Source organism: Astyanax mexicanus, chromosome 15 (assembly GCF_023375975.1).
Source record: "Astyanax mexicanus isolate ESR-SI-001 chromosome 15, AstMex3_surface, whole genome shotgun sequence".
NCBI lineage: Eukaryota > Metazoa > Chordata > Actinopteri > Characiformes > Acestrorhamphidae > Astyanax > Astyanax mexicanus.
In genome coordinates, this window is record NC_064422.1 from 395708 (window position 1) to 412060 (window position 16353).

At 39.3% G+C, this 16353-nt stretch overlaps 1 protein-coding gene across 4 annotated transcripts in view; it reads right to left on the bottom strand.

Moving 5' to 3' along the window:
• Window positions 1-16049, bottom strand: part of LOC103042928 (uncharacterized) — a 142181-nt gene extending 126132 nt beyond the window's left edge. The window contains exons 1-2 of one of the 4 annotated variants that reach the window (XM_022666797.2): window positions 15628-16049; window positions 15413-15507 (exon numbers count right to left, since the gene is read on the bottom strand). The gene's annotated coding sequence lies outside the window, so the exon portion shown is untranslated. Of the gene's footprint in view, window positions 1-15412; window positions 15548-15627 lie in introns of those variants that run through there. The other 3 variants (XM_022666798.2, XM_049465063.1, XM_022666796.2) reach the window with 3 other exon arrangements.
• Between the last annotated feature and the right edge of the window lie 304 nt (window positions 16050-16353).

Genomic DNA, 16353 nt, shown 5'->3' on the forward strand with positions numbered 1-16353 from the left:
CATTTAACTAACAGACTAGGAGGGTCATCTAAAGTTTATATTAACATCTGCCAAAAATCTCTATGAAACATAAGGTTACATTCTTTAATGTAAAAGACCACCATCAATACACAATAAACAGAAGTACAGAAAGAATGGTTTATTTGTGATTAAAGGTAATGGGCTCCTTGCACTCACGGCTCTGACGCATTTCCGCTTTCAAATAATACGGCTCGGACGTTTCCGGTTGTATTGTTTACATTCGCCTGTATAGGCAAAACTTAATATTTTTACTAGCGAGAGGTCAAAATGAGTATCCAGCGTGACGTTTTCAAGATGTTTTCAGCACTGCTGTGTTCCTTTTTGCATGGCATCGGCTAAGTTTTATGGAAACTTTAGGCTTTCATAGCTTCCCTGCCTCAGAGTGATCTAATAAACAGTGGCTAATGAACATTAGTCGGGACCACTTTACCATTTCACCGTATGAAAGGTCTGTATCAAACATTTCATACCAGACTACCTGCTTAAACCAAAAACATCAGAAGCTTGGAGACGACTGGCAAAGCATGCAGTGCCACTGCTTTTTAAATAGAATAATTAACGTAACAGCACCCAGGCTCCACGTGTTTGGGGGAGGAGATCAGCTAAACGTACTTGCCTGAATGATCCACCACCTAGCATTTTTATTATTATTATTATTATTATAGCTAGATATTATTATTATTATTATTATTATTATTGTAGCTAGCATTTGTTTTTTTTACTTTTATTATAGCTCGCATTGTTTGTTATTATTATAGCTAGAATGTATTATTATTATTATTATAGCTAGCATTATTTTTATAATTTAACTTTACTATCATTATTATAGTTAGCATTATTATAACTAGCATTTTAACTAGCATATTTGTATAAATATATTTTAATGGTTATTATAGTTAGCATTATTATTATTATTATTAGTATTATTAGTATTGCTAGCACTTTTATTATTATTAATAAAATTATTGCTAGCATTTGTATGATTCTTTTTGTAGTAATTATTATTTTTACGATCATCATTATTATAGTTAGCATTATTATAGCTAGCATTTTTATTATTATTATAGCTAGCATTTGTATAAATATTTTTTAATGGTTATTATAGTTAGCATTATTATTATTATTATTATTATCATTATTATTGCTAGCACTTTTATTATTATTAATAATATTATCGCTAGCGTTTGTATGATTCTTTTTATAGTAATTATTATTTTTACTATCATTATTATTATATTTAGCAATATTATAGGTAGCATTTTTATTATTATAGCTAGCATTTTTATGATGATTATTATAGTTAGCATTATTATTATTATTACTAGCATTTTATTAGACTTCCATTTGAAAACAGGAGAAACTAACAACTATCAGTAATGCACCAAGCAAGCTAGTTAGCTATACTAGCTAATGCTGAGCTGTGTGGGCTAACGTAAAATATAAGAAAAAAATCTTCGTAGTTGTGTAGGTATGAAGATGCATATAGTTTAAAGCCTTTCTCTAGCTTTCTAGTGGTAGGCTTTACTGGTCTCCTCGACGTTGAGGTTAATTTTTAGAAGCTCTTGTAAACACCAGCTGAAAATACTGCCATAGCGAGTGTATTGGAAAAGCCAAACAGGAAACGCTGGAGCAGCACTGATGAGAATGCGGAAGTAGTTGTGCAAAGAGCGCATTCCACAAATGTTGTTCTAAGAGTCTATAAGGTGGGCTTTGATTCATATAAAGCAGATGTCCCCCCCCCCCAATATCAAACCTGCTCCTACGCCCTTGCTCATTTAAATTGATGATGCCGCTAGACGCTCACGCTCTCTCTCTACCCTGAGATTTTATAATACAGTGAAAAAGGATCTAGTCTGTCAGACTCAAACCACACTACACATTTACTATTACTGTCCACTCCCAGTAATACAGGGAAACAAAAATTATCATGATTTTAATTGATTTTAAAGTGATTGACACTACTAATTTTAATATAATTTGATCTAATGCTCATATTTCCTAAAAAGAACTCTATATTTATATACTCTATATTTGTAGTAATTAGGAGTGTGCCATATCGTATCGTGCGCGATAATATCACCAACATTTTGTGAACAATATTATACCCTGAAATATGGAGCCATATCACCCACTCCTAATTATCACATCTGGGTTCTACTTTTTTGCTGTTTTTAGCAAAAGAATAATTCACACTGTTCTCATTTCCCATTATATATCTACTAGAGACAGATTATATCTGTACAGTATCATTTATTTTACTTTAATCCTGGATATATGGAGATATATGGAATGCATTAATATTATTAGAATCATGACATTCTGGATCATTGACTTCTGTTACAAATCTGATCCAATTTTTGTATTTTTTAATATCTCAGTTAGGGATGTGCCATATCATATCCTATGCAATATTAAAATTTAATTTCCATTTTGTTGCAGTAGTGTATTCTTGAAAAAAAAAAAGAAAAGGAAAAAAAACAAAAAAAAAACAAAACAAAAAAAAAAACAGTATTTTGCCCAAGAGTATCGTTATTGCAAAAATACCATTAAATATTGTGATATTATGTTAGGGCTATATTAACCACCCCTAGTAGTAATGCTGTAGTTTTTGTTATTAATAAAGCACCACAAACATGTTCACTGTTTGTTTGTTCCAATAAGATCCGAAAAGATGGTAGTCTCTCATGGTGACAGTTTGAGGATGAGATTACTCATGCCGGCTGTTAATTAAATATGATGTGAGAATAATTGTTGCTTTTTGCATTCTTTTGGTTACAATTTAGAAAAAGGTATCGAAAAAGTTATATAATTTGGGAATCAGTATTAAATTAAAAGTACGGAACATTTTAAAAACAATACCTAGGCCTAGATGTTACTCAACGAGTTCAACTGCGCTAGGCGCTAACTCTTTAGCTGTTCAGAGGTGAGTATTATCTGCCTGTAGCCTGCTGCTAACCCCGGACAGCACTGCTTGAGAAGCATTAGTATAAGCCACTAACTGTGCTAAGCGCTAGCTCTATCCCCGATCAGAGGTATATTGGCCTGTTGCCTGCTGCTATTCCCAGCTAGCACTGCTAGAGCAGTATTAGCATTAGCTGCTAACCACGCTAAGCACTACCTCTTTTGCTGTTCAGAGGTGAGTATTATTGGCTTGTAGCCTGCTGCTAACCTCGGCTAGCACTGCTGGACCACTATTAGCATTATCTGTGCTAAGCGCTAGCTCTTTTGCTGTTTAAAGGCAAGTATATCAGTATAAATGTAGCCTGTGCATATACCATGTTTAAACAAACTACAAGGGATGAAATGCTAGCTAAAATCACTCTGCTTTACCAGAACACTCAGGGTTCCTCAGTGTAGCGCTGTCAGGTTAGCTGCTAATGCTGCTGCACCCAGCCTTAATGGAAATCTGGAAATCTTCTGGAAAAAGATTACTGTAAAATCAACGAAAGCGCTTTAATCACCCAAATAACAATTTTCAGGAGAGAAATCTGTGTAGATTAATATCCTGCACTCGATTAACTATGTTTTTTTTAAGAGACCTGCTGAATTAGAAGGAAAACATAGCAACACCTTATAATAAAGTGCACCTTATACAACCCCTGGCAAAAAGTATGGAATCACCAGTCTTGGATGAGCACTCCTTCAGATATTTCATTCTGTAAAACAAACTCTGATCAAAAACATGATACAATAATAAGGTCATTCCAAAGTGCAACTTGTTGGCTTTCAGGAACACTCAAAGAAATGAAGAAAAAACATTGTGGAAGTCAGTGAATGTTACTTTTATTGACCAACCACAGGGAAAAAAATATGGAATCACTCAATTCTGAGGAGAAAAGTATGGAATCATGAAAAACAGATAAACAAAAGATGATTCAAAATACATCACTAGTATTTAGTTGCACCACCTTTGGCTTTTATAACGGCTTTCAGTCTCTGAGGCATGGACTTGATGAGTGACAAACAGTATTCTGCATCAATTTGGTGCCAACTCTCTTTGATAGCAGTTGCCAGATCAGCTTTGCAGGTCGGAGCCTTCTTGTGGACCATTTTTTTCAATTTCCACCACAGGTTTTCAATTGGGTTGAGATCTGGACTATTTGCAGGCCATGACATCGACTGAATGTGTCTTTCTCCAAGGAATGCCTTCACTGTTTTTGCCCTATGGCACGATGCATTGTCATCTTGGAAAATTATTTCTCCAAACATCTGTTCAATTGAAGGGATGAGAAAACTGTCCAAAATGTCAATGTAAACTTGTGCATTGATAGAAGAATTAACCACAGTCATCTCCCCAGTGCCTTTGCCTGACATGCAGCCCCATATCATCAAGGACTGTGGAAATTTGGTTGTTTTCTTCAGGCAGGCCTCTTCATAAATCTCACTGGAACGGCACCAAACTAAAGTTCCAGCATCATCACCTTGTCCAATGCAGATTCTTGACTCATCACTGAAGATAACTTTCATCCAGTCATCCACAGTCCATGATTGCCTCTCCTTAGCCCACTGCAGTCTTGTTCTTTTATGTTTAGGTGTCAATGATGGTTTTCTTTTAGCTTTCCTGTATTGAAATCCCATTTCCTTTAGGCGATTTCTTACGGTTCGGCCACATACATTGGCTCCAGCTTCTTCCCATTTATGCTTCATCTGTTTAGTTGTACTTTTTCGGTTTTCAAGACAAATGGCCTTAAGTTGCTTGTCTTGACGCTTTGATGTCTTTCTCGGTCTACCAGTACGCTTGGCTTTAACAACCATTCCATGCTGTTTGTATTTGGTCCATATCTTGGATACAGCTGACTGTGAACAGCCCACATCTTTAGCAACCATGCGTGAAGAGTTACCTTCTTCAAGAAGTTTCACAATCCTCTCTTTTGTTTCAAGAGACATTTCTCTTGTTGGAGCCATGGTTCTTGCCACTCTAATTCGTCCAGCAGCCCTCCAAGGTGTCATGACTGCAGGTGTTTTTAACTGCAGACTAACGAGCAGATCTAATCTGAGGCAGGTGTCCATTTAGGGAAAGGAAATTGACTGGGTGTGTCCTTATTTTCTACTTTCAATTTGAGTGATTCCATACTTTTTTCCTCAGAATTGAGTGATTCCATATTTTTTTCCCTGTGGTTGGTCAATAAAAGTAACATTCACTGACTTCCACAATGTTTTTTCTTCATTTCTTTGAGTGTTCCTGAAAGCCAACAAGTTGCACTTTGGAATGACCTTATTATTGTATCATGTTTTTGATCAGAGTTTGTTTTACAGAATGAAATGTCTGAAGGAGTGCTCATCCAAGACTGGTGATTCCATACTTTTTGCCAGGGGTTGTAGTGCGAAAAACACAATAGCTGGTTTGTGTTGGTCATCCTCAGCATCCTTTAGCAATAGGTGCTTAAATTAAAGTAGCTAAAAGAATTGATAAGAAAGGAGGTCTCTACTAACATTTGTAAATATAGTGTATTAATATAACCCATATTAGTGCAGTTATGCAAATGTTCATGATCAAACCTGTCCACTGCAGTGTCCTCAATATTAAATGTTCTAATTCACCACACCTGTTCCAGAAAATCGGGTAATTTCAGGAGTGCCTGGGGTGTGTTAATGACTGAGATTAACTTTCCAAGTCAGTAGGTCAACAGAGGCAGGGCAGGACATCCTTAACACACAGATACTAGCTTGTTTGCGCAACTTCATTTGCAAATGTTTGTGGACGCCCCTGGAAATGAATGCATTCGGCTACTTTAATGACGCTTATCCACAGCATGGTACCAACAATACTTGACTCAACTCCTGGTACTTAGAATCACGTATGTTTCTGCTAACTGGACAGAGAGAATAATCACTGTATGCAGAGGGGGGGAAATCACAGGGCATCTCACAATATGACATTATCCTGATACACAATAAAGCCCACAATGACATCACAATACTGTGACACTCAAAATATCGCCAGACAATTCTCTACGATACTTCAGAGTATCTGTTACTAAAGAGGATAAAATGGAAAAAAGGAATAATGGATTTATTGGTGTGAGTTATCAATATTCTTTACTGCAGGTTTACCCTATTCATTTGATTATAGCGCCACCATGTGGAGTAATGAAGCAGTGACTCTATTAAGTCAAATTGGGGTTGAGTCTTTGAGTATTTGACGCCACATATTGATAATGTAATAATCTGGAACACAATCTCTTTAGTAGTTGGCACCAGTTACATTTTGGGCAAGGGGTGGGATAGGTCTATTAACTTGTCTAGTCCAGATGGAGTTTCTGAAGAAGATAAACATAAACCCCTTTTTTAAGATACCTAATGCCCGGTAGATTGATACACAGCCCTCCAGCATTGAGCTGTGGAGCAGTGGAACTGTGTTCTCTGGAATGATGGAGCTCTACTGCTGCTCTTGTTAATGATCGCAATCAAATCCTCACAGCGCTGCTCCAAAATCTAGTAAAAGGCCTACTAGCAGGACAAATTATTTGCCTTACTACCTCAAAATCTAGTAAAAGGCCTACTAGCAGGACAAATTATTTGAATACCCTTGATTTTAAAAGAAACTGTTGAAAAGCAGGTGTACCAATACTGTTGTACAGTCTATTACTATACTAAGTAAAATTAGTCTCCTATCACTTAGTGCTCTTCTGCAAAGGAAAAGAGATAGAGAGACTACAGATGGAGAAAAATTCAGAACGGAAAGAGAGAGAAAAGAGCATCAGGAAGATTAGGAGGAGGAACGTGGGAGGCAGAGGAAAAGGATGTGGGAGGCAGGAAGGAGATGAAAGACCTGATCACTCTCATCAGCTGTTTCTCTGGACTGATAAGAAGAAGACAAGCTAGTGGTGGACATCAAGATACACACACAAACACACACACACACACACACACACAGATACGATATGAGAGCGCGAGAGAGAGAGTCCTGCTTAGCACAGCTAAATGAAGGTGTAGTCCTGTCGAGAAATAAACACCGCTGAATCTAATTTCAGTACAAGCTCCGTCTACAGAGACAAGCTACAAACAAATAACCACAACACTGCTGCTGCTGGAGCCCAGCCAAGCAGCCTCACGCCTTACTGATCACTGCCTTACAGTCTCACAGCATTACTACCTCACTGCCTTACAGTCTCACAGCCTCACTGCATTACTACCTCACTGCCTTACAGTCTCACAGCCTCACTGCATTACTACCTCACTGCCTTACAGTCTCACAGCCTCACTGCATTACTACCTCACTGCCTTACAGTCTCACAGCCTCACTGCATTACTACCTCACTGCCTTACAGTCTCACAGCCTCACTGCATTACTACCTCACTGCCTTACAGTCTCACAGCCTCAATGCTTTACAGTCTCACAGCCTCATAGCCTTACTACCTCACTGCCTTACAGTCTCACAGCCTCACTGCATTACTACCTCACTGCCTTACAGTCTCACAGCCTTACTACCTCACTGCCTTACAGTCTCACAGCCTCACTGCATTACTACCTCACTGCCTTACAGTCTCACAGCCTCAATGCTTTACAGTCTCACAGCTTCATAGCCTTACTACCTCACTGCCTTACAGTCTCACAGCCTCACTGCATTACTACCTCACTGCCTTACAGTCTCACAGCCTTACTACCTCACTGCCTCACTGCATTACTACCTCACTGCCTTACAGTCTCACAGCCTCAATGCTTTACAGCCTTACAGCCTCATAGCCTTACTACCTCACTGCCTCACAGCCTTACTACCTCATAGCCTTACTACCTCACGGCCTTACAGCCTCACAGCCTTACTACCTTACAGCCTCACAGCCTTACTACCTCACTGCCTTACAGTCTCACAGCCTTAATGCCTTACAGCCTCACTGCCTTACAGTCTCACACCCTCAATGCTTTAATACTTCACTTTCTTACAGCCTTATAGTCTCATAGTCCTACTGCCTCACTATCTCATGGCCTTAGAATATTGTAGCCTCACTGCCCCACTACATCACTGCCTCACTGACTTACTGACTGATGACTTCACAGCATTACAGACTTATAGCCTCACTACGCTTCCTCATGGCCTTAATGCCTCACAGCCTCATTGCCTCGCATAACAGCTTCAACCCCTCAATGCCTTACAGCCTCATTGCCTCACTGCCTTACTGCAACATTGCCTTCCTGCCTCATGGCCTCCCTGCCTCACAGTGTCACAGCCTCATGCCCACACTGCCTCATTACCTGAGGCCCGCAGGTTTGTTTACTGATAAATAAAGACTGAAATTGCAGCAGAATGAAGATCTCCAGAGGGGTGATGCTATAATCAGCTCTAATCACACACTCATCTCTGACTGTATAACATACACACTAACCTGACGGGTAAACACAACCAGACCCCCGATCACTGCAGTGGAGGCTATTTAGAGAGGCAGAAAGTGCAGAGGCAAGCAGAACGACAGAGAGAAGGAGAGAGGGAGAGAAAGAAGAAGATGGTGGAGGGGGCCAAGAACACTGGGAGGAGACAGAGACAGGGTGTTGGGGAGAAGAAAAGATAGGAAGAACAATAGTGAAATAAAGAAAGAAAGAAAGAAAGAAAGAAAGAAAGGGATATCTGTAAAGCCAAACTGTTAAAAACATTCTTCTATATACTATACTACTCTATACTACTCTATATTAATCTCTACTCCCCATTCTACTATACAATACTCCATACTACCCTATACACGCCCTTATATTATATACTAATATATACTACCTCTTACTCTACCTTATACGACCCAATACTGTATATTGTACTCCATATTGTACTCTTTCACATATACTCTACACTATACTACCCACTACTTCCCATTATACTATACACTACCCTCTGCTCCCATTATACACTTTACTACTCTATACTACCCTATACTACATTCTACCACTATACACTATTCTACACTGCCGTCTTCTCCCCATTATACTATATACTACCTGACTCCCCTTTATACTATTTACTACTCTTATCTATCCTATGCCAGCGTATACAAAAACATACACCATATACACACAGTTAGGTAGATGGAGAAAAAAAATCAGAAAGGAGCAAAACAATGAAAAAGAGAGAGATAGAAAAGAGAGTGAGAGCTATATAGGAGGACCCACATAATGGTATTGGGAAAAGAACAGAAAAGAGATTTTTAATAATTCCAATTATAGAAGAAAAAGGAGTAAAGCATGAAAAATGGAAGAAAAAGAAAGGACAAAGAAAAGGGTCAGAGAGAATGAGAGAGGTGAGCTAGAAAAGTTTCAATACCACTAAAGTCAGTAAAAAAATAATAATAATAATAAATAATAAATGATGATGTATTAAGCCATAAGCACGCTGACCCCTGGGGAGTCAGAGAGCTGCTGTCGGATTGCTGGAGATGGGCGGCCTGGCTGAGATCCTCAGGGCAGCAGCTGTAATGAAGATGAAACACTCTCGCTGTCCTGAGGACATGAGGCCCAGACACTTATCTGTCACTCTCTCTCTCCTCCCCTCTCTTCACTCATTCCCCTCACTCTCTCCCTCTTTCCTTTCTCCCTCCGTCTCTCTCTCTCTCTTTTTCTCTCTCTGCTCTACTTCATCCAGAAACACAGCATCCTGCAGCCCAAATGGCCTCGTACTCTGTCCACTCCAGCAGCCGGCACTATCCATCACCCGCATGGCCAATAGCGCTGTCCGTTTTCTGTAAAGTCTCTGTTTCTCCAGTCGCCACACAAAAACAAGCCTCCATACAACACAATAATGAGGCAGGGTGTCTGTGCCAGAGAAACAAAGCTTTTAACTTCAGCTGACCTTACAGAACCAGGCTCTCAAGGGCATTCACCAGTACTGCACTGGAACCGTCCCACTGCTGAACGTGCCACAGTGAGTAAAGACTAAAACTGCAGCAGAATGAAAATCTCTACAGCAGGCATTGTGCAGCAGCTGGTAGTACAGTATTTGTATTATAAGCTATTATGCTATCTGACAGCTTGGTCAAGTTGGTGATGTGATGAACTGTCTGGTCGACCAGCATGACTGTGATTGACCACCAGCTGATTCAGGTAGGTCATGTTGATGGAGCTGGCTGACCTGCACCTCTGAGACATTGAATATTAAATATGACCAACTTGATCAAACTGGTTAACTAGCAGTACCAGAGCTTAGTCAAATTAGTCATGATTTTGACGACCTACACCTGCATGGCCAAACTGGTGCAGCAGTACGACCAGCCTGCCCACACTGTACCCACCAATAGGACCAGCTTGGCTAAACTGGTTAACCAGATGCACCAATTCAGCCATCCACTATGATCTGCTTGATAGCGATAGATTGGTCAAATTGTTCATGATTTGCACCAGCTGATCTACAAGCATGACATGTCCCTGCATGACTATACTCTCACATGACCAAGCCAGCCAACCAGTATGACCAGCTTGACTGCCAGCTTTTTCAAGGTGATCAAGCTGATGGACCAGCTGGTTGACCAGCATGACCTGCACCTGCATAACCAAGCTGGTGCGGCTCTATGACCAGCCTGACCATATTGCTTCAACAGTGTAACCAGCTTAACTAGACTGGTCACCCAACGTTAACAAACTAGCCAATAAAGTATGACTCGATTGACAACCAGTTTGTTTCAGTTTGTTATGTTGATGAAGCTTGCTGACCAAGATATTGCTGGTTGACCAGTATTACCTGCCTGCTCACACTGACCCACCAATATGATCAGCTTGATCAGTAGTACCAATTCAGCCAACCAGTTAGATCTGCTTGACAACCAGAGCTTGGTCAACATGGAAATTATTTGGAACTTCTGGTCAACCAGCATGAACTGTACCTGCATGACTCCACTCTGGCATAACCAAGCTTCCTGACCTCTATGACCAGAATGACCAAACTTGACTGCCAGCTTGTTTAAGGTAATCAAGCTGATGAACCAGCTGGTCAACGAGCATGACCTGCACCTGTTTGACCAAGCTGGTACAGCAGTATGACCAGCCTGACCATTCTGCTTCAGCATTGAAACCATCTTAAACACATTGGTCAATCAACATTATTAAATTAGTAAATAAGTATGAATCAATTGACAATCAGCCAGTTGGTCGTGTTGATGTGGCTGGTCGACCAGCATGACCTGCACTTCTAAGACCATGCTGGTTGACCAGTATAACCAGCCTGTCCACACTGCCCCATCAATATGACCACCTTGACCAAACTTGTCAACCAACATTATCAAACTGGTCAATAAGTATGCCTCAACTGACAACCAGCTTCAAGTTGGCCATGTTGATGGTTGACCAACATGGAACAACCCAACCACACTAGTCTCCTTGTATGAGAAGCAATAGCAACTAGGCAAACCAGTAAGTCCAGTTGGACACCCATCTTAGTTGGTCATGCTGGCAGATCTGGATAGTGCATTAAACTTAAATGGTAACATACACTGTGCTGCCAATACCTAATAATCAAGTGTACCAGCATAACCAGGATGGTCTATGTTTTCACCTAGATGCTCAGCACTTCCACCACCTAGACCATTAAAGACCAAGTTAGGTAGAGCTGAGTATTGGCAAGAACTTGACGATCACAATACAAGAGGTTAAAATTCTATATATCACAATGTATAACAATAGGAATACTGTCATAGAAACTAAATAAAGCACAATCAAAATAGTTAACTTTTTATCCAATCAGAACAGTGAAATCTAACAACAAGTACAACACTGCTGTCTAGTGGGCGGGGCTTAAACACAAGACTAAATGAATCACACATTGTCTGATATCAATATATACAAGTAAGCAAATAATTAATAATCAGTATTGTGTTTTTTAAATGTATACAATATTGCAAAATAAAATCTCACAGTACTTTGATACATCAATACTTTCTTTCACCCCTAATATAAGGCTTCCTAAAAGCAGCTGTTTTAGCAGAAGCTGTTATTGAGCAGGATTGTTGAGCGGGGTAGTATCACCATCTGCTAATGCCTGCATTATACACCATCTGTAGCTGAGGAAAGAAGAATGCAGGTTGTTCAATAAGTTTCTGTTTACATTAGTAAAGTCACAGTGCAATGTCACCTTGCAGCAAAATGCAGAGTCTGTACCGTATAATAAAGAGGAAAACCTGCCTCAGAGCTGACAGACAGACCACACTCTAACACTTTAAAAATCCCAAACATCCTACGCCTCACTGACACCACTAAATCACAAGTGTTCTGCAATAGTGAACGTAATTTTAAGTAAAAGTTAGTATGTACATGTTGATGTGAAGCTCTAAATACACTGTTCACTACCTAAAAAACAAGTAAACAGAAGACTGCACACAGAACATGCACAACCTGTGGCTCAGTGTTTCTCAAGATTTTGTAACTTAGTGATTTTCCAACTAGTAATGCACTTTATATGTACTTATACTTTATTTTAATTTATATACTGTATTTTATTCGCGTCTACATGTACTTTTCCACTGTTACAAATTTTAATCTAGGGCTGTGCCATATTGTATTGTACATAAAAATATCACCAAAAATACTAACACAATAAAAAAAAAAAATTTGTGATATTCTTGAAAGCAGTCTGGATATTTACTGTGGCTAAATGTTTGTTTGCAGTTTACATGCACTAAATATGCTTTAGTAAAAAACTAAAAACTTTTATTTTTATTTTGTTATTATTTCATACAAAATCAGGGTCACGGTAAGTTTTAGATTTTTTGTTTCTACCAAATATATATCACCAAGATTTTTTAATTATCATGAAAATTCCCTGAAATTATTTTAGGTCCATGCCCCTAGTTAAATCTAACCAGTCCATAACTTTATTAAACTTTATTTAATCTTTTAAACACTTAAAAAAAAAACATTTACTTTCTTACTTTTTTCGTCAAAGATTTTGGGTAAAAAGTGACTTAATTATATATTGTAAAATGACTTTGGATGTTTCAGACCTGGTTATTTTACCCCAAAATAACAGCCACTGAATCTCCTCTTGGAATAATGGCAAAAAATGTAAAAATGTAGTGTAAAAAATACAATTAGGACTATATTGGTACAATAACCTGGATTACTCATTCCTAAAAAAACAAAGAAAGCATAATTTAGATAAAAAAGTTAAATACATTTTACGCATCTAGGCGACTTATGACTCCACAACACACCACACAACACTTTAACTGTACCACATTAAATTAAATACAAATGGAGATACAGAAAGTCTCAGCATATGATATATAGAGAAAGATATGCTAACATTACTATGCTAGCCCTGTACAGCTAGTGTTTTTCTGCTGGAAAAGCAGTCTGCCAGTTCATAAAGAGTTTTTTAAACTGATACCAAGCGTGGTCAGTGATACTGAGCTTTATTACATTTAATGTGTGTGTGTTGAGTGGAAAAGGGGTGGAGGGAGGATGGAGAGAGGTGTAGAGGCTGTGGGTGAATTCTGAAGAGCTGCTCTCTTGTTTGAAAATTAGCTTTGATGATTTAAAAATATCCACCAGCATAGATACCCGTTTCTGGGTCCGTATTGTCAAAATAAGCTAATTAACCGTGATTTTATTAATTCAGCTTTGGAAGAATGCTACACTATATTTGTTTTTTTTTTTATTATATGATGAGGCAGTGCATCTTTTTTTACTGATTTTAAATTAGTTTAACTTTTTTTTCAGATCACTGTTTAGAATGTGAGCATTCCATTTTGCAGCATTTTGTTTTGAGACAAAATGATGAGATTTTATTAGAGACAAATCTAGAATCTAGTATATAACTTTGGCTCTCTACATAACAGATACAATGTGGATTGGTTTTAAACTGTCAGTGTCATGCAAAAGGATGTGTCATCTCTAGAATGGCAACTTTATAGGAAAAGGCAATATGAACACTCTAAAAACACTTTGTCACTTCAAATTCATTTTGCATTCCTATTGATCTGTTCATCATGACATTTCTAAACAATATGGGCACAAGAGACACGCACCAGACTAACATTGTGCCCAAACCTGAAAAACAGCAAACAATGTTGCAAAAAAAAGTTACAAGCATATTTGCACAAAACACCTCTCTTCAAATTATACGGTGCATTCCACTGAATAGGGCCATCCAAATTAAACTTTTTTTTTTTTTTACTTTGAATCACATATTTTTAATAATTTAAAACATGTACTGGTCAAACTCAGGCAGCTTAATCTTTTCCAAGGTTTCTAAGCTGAAGATGGTTACAAAACTCATGTGACATTTATAAAGCATGTTTAAAAGCAAGTCCACAAATTCCTTTGAGTTTCTCTCAAGAAAGTCTTTATTTTAAAGAAATGGTTGACTGTATGTTCAAATAATTTATATTTATGCCAAAAAAATCTGTCCTGTTAATGGCACTCTTTCCTGTAACTGGCACTCTTTTTATCTTTTGAGTAACAGGAATGAAAGTAACAGGAAGGAGTTTTTAGCATAGAATTAGCTAAAACATGAAAAATTGCTAAATGGTGGCTATGCTAATAGCATGAGGACATTGAGCACATTCTAGTGATCTTCCCAAAATGTGTATTTTAAAAATAAAACAGACCTAAGAATTAATCTAGGTAACAGGACTGAGTGTTGAGACTGATCTCTTCAGTCTCAGAGTTACAATAAGATCAAATATACAGAAAAACTAATGAGGGAACTTAATTTTGATCTTCCCATGATCTTCAGAGAAACCACTTCCTTAGATGTAACTGGTAGAATGTTCCAGATGTTTCAGATAGGGTAATGTGTTACGGTAACAGGAATGAGTGTAACCCGGGGACACAACTAAAATGTGTATTTAAACTTAAATATTATGGATTTATTATTTAAAAAATGCAATAATAATTATATTTCATGATAAAGTTTATAGTTAGAGAGTGGTTTAACAAATGCTATTGTTTTAGTGTTCTTGGTAGTTTTTATTTATGTTTTTAATTGTGTAGACATTTATACATGTAACTTTCTAGGGACAGAAATGGCACCGATTCGGTGGAATGGCCCATGCACATTATAAAGACTAAAACTGGCACTAAATCCACGTTGCAATCACAGAGACATGGGTAACATGTGGTTGTTGTTGTGGGTTACAAATGCATAACGCATAATGCACCATGCATCATAAAACACAGACTTCATCAATAGGATCAATATCTCAAATAACGATGATATACAGCAATATGACTGCCAAGTCATTGTGCATCCCTGATGCCACCACCACCACCACACTGTATGACCTCCATGTCTCATTCAACTGGTCCTCCTTCTCTCTCACACAGAGCTCTGCTGCCAAACTTGTCTGCCTGTGAACTATTCAGCCTCCCTCTATACAGCACTGACTGCTGCCCGAGACACATCTCCATCCATCCATCCATCCATCCATCCGTCAGCCTGAGACCTATCTCCATCTATCTGTCTGAGTCAACACTCACCTGTTTACTGGCTGCTCTGTGCTGTTTCTGGATGAGGAAGACAGATCAGATTAGCAGCCACAGGCCATGTCTTGTGCTGTCCTGTCCTGTAGACACTGGGAGGAACTGTGTGTAACTAATCCTGATATAGCAAGATCTTACAGCCTCCTCCTGTCAACAGAAACACAGCAGCAGGAGGGTCTGGAGAAGGTCAAGAAGAGAGTGAGAGCTGATACCTGAGGATGGAGGGAAGGCTGTGTGTGTGAGGAGACTGCGTCCGTCTGTCCTTCTGTCCTCCTCCTCCTGTGTTGCTGCTGCTGCTGCTGCAGTCCGCATGAGGCAGAGCAGCTCCCAGCACCGGGCTCCAGTCTCCAGCAGCAGCAGCTCCACCACCGCATAAGATCAGCTGTGAGTCAGGCTGGGCTCCTCCAGAAGCTCTGCTGCTTCTAAACTGGACCAAACAGACCTGCTGTCATGCTGCCTTCTTATCTCTGCTTCAGTCTCGAGCTCCGTGCCCGGCTCGTGGCGCCGGAGTCACTGCACACACATACACACACTCCTCCTGCACTCCGGCACGCACACATGCGTGCACACACACACACACACTCTCGCGCTCACCCTCCCAGCCGGTTGGAGCATGCTCAGTGCGCTCCTCCACATGCACACTTGCACAGTGCAATCGCTTTGCAGGTGTGACGAGTCCTGCTCTTTTTTCCCCCACAGCGCCTGAGAGAACGAGGAGCTATGGAGAGGCGCGTGCACACGTGCTAGCAGTGTTTTTAAAGAGCCCGTGTGCTCGTATTTCATACCTTCATATGTAGTCTCTGGGTCATTGGGTCATTCTTGGCACTGCAGTCACACAACTGCCTTCAGAAGTCGCTTAATTAGATAATAGCTGTGTGTAATTCAGTCTCAGTATAAACACACCTGTTCTGTGAAGGTCTCAGTGGGTTTGTTAGAGA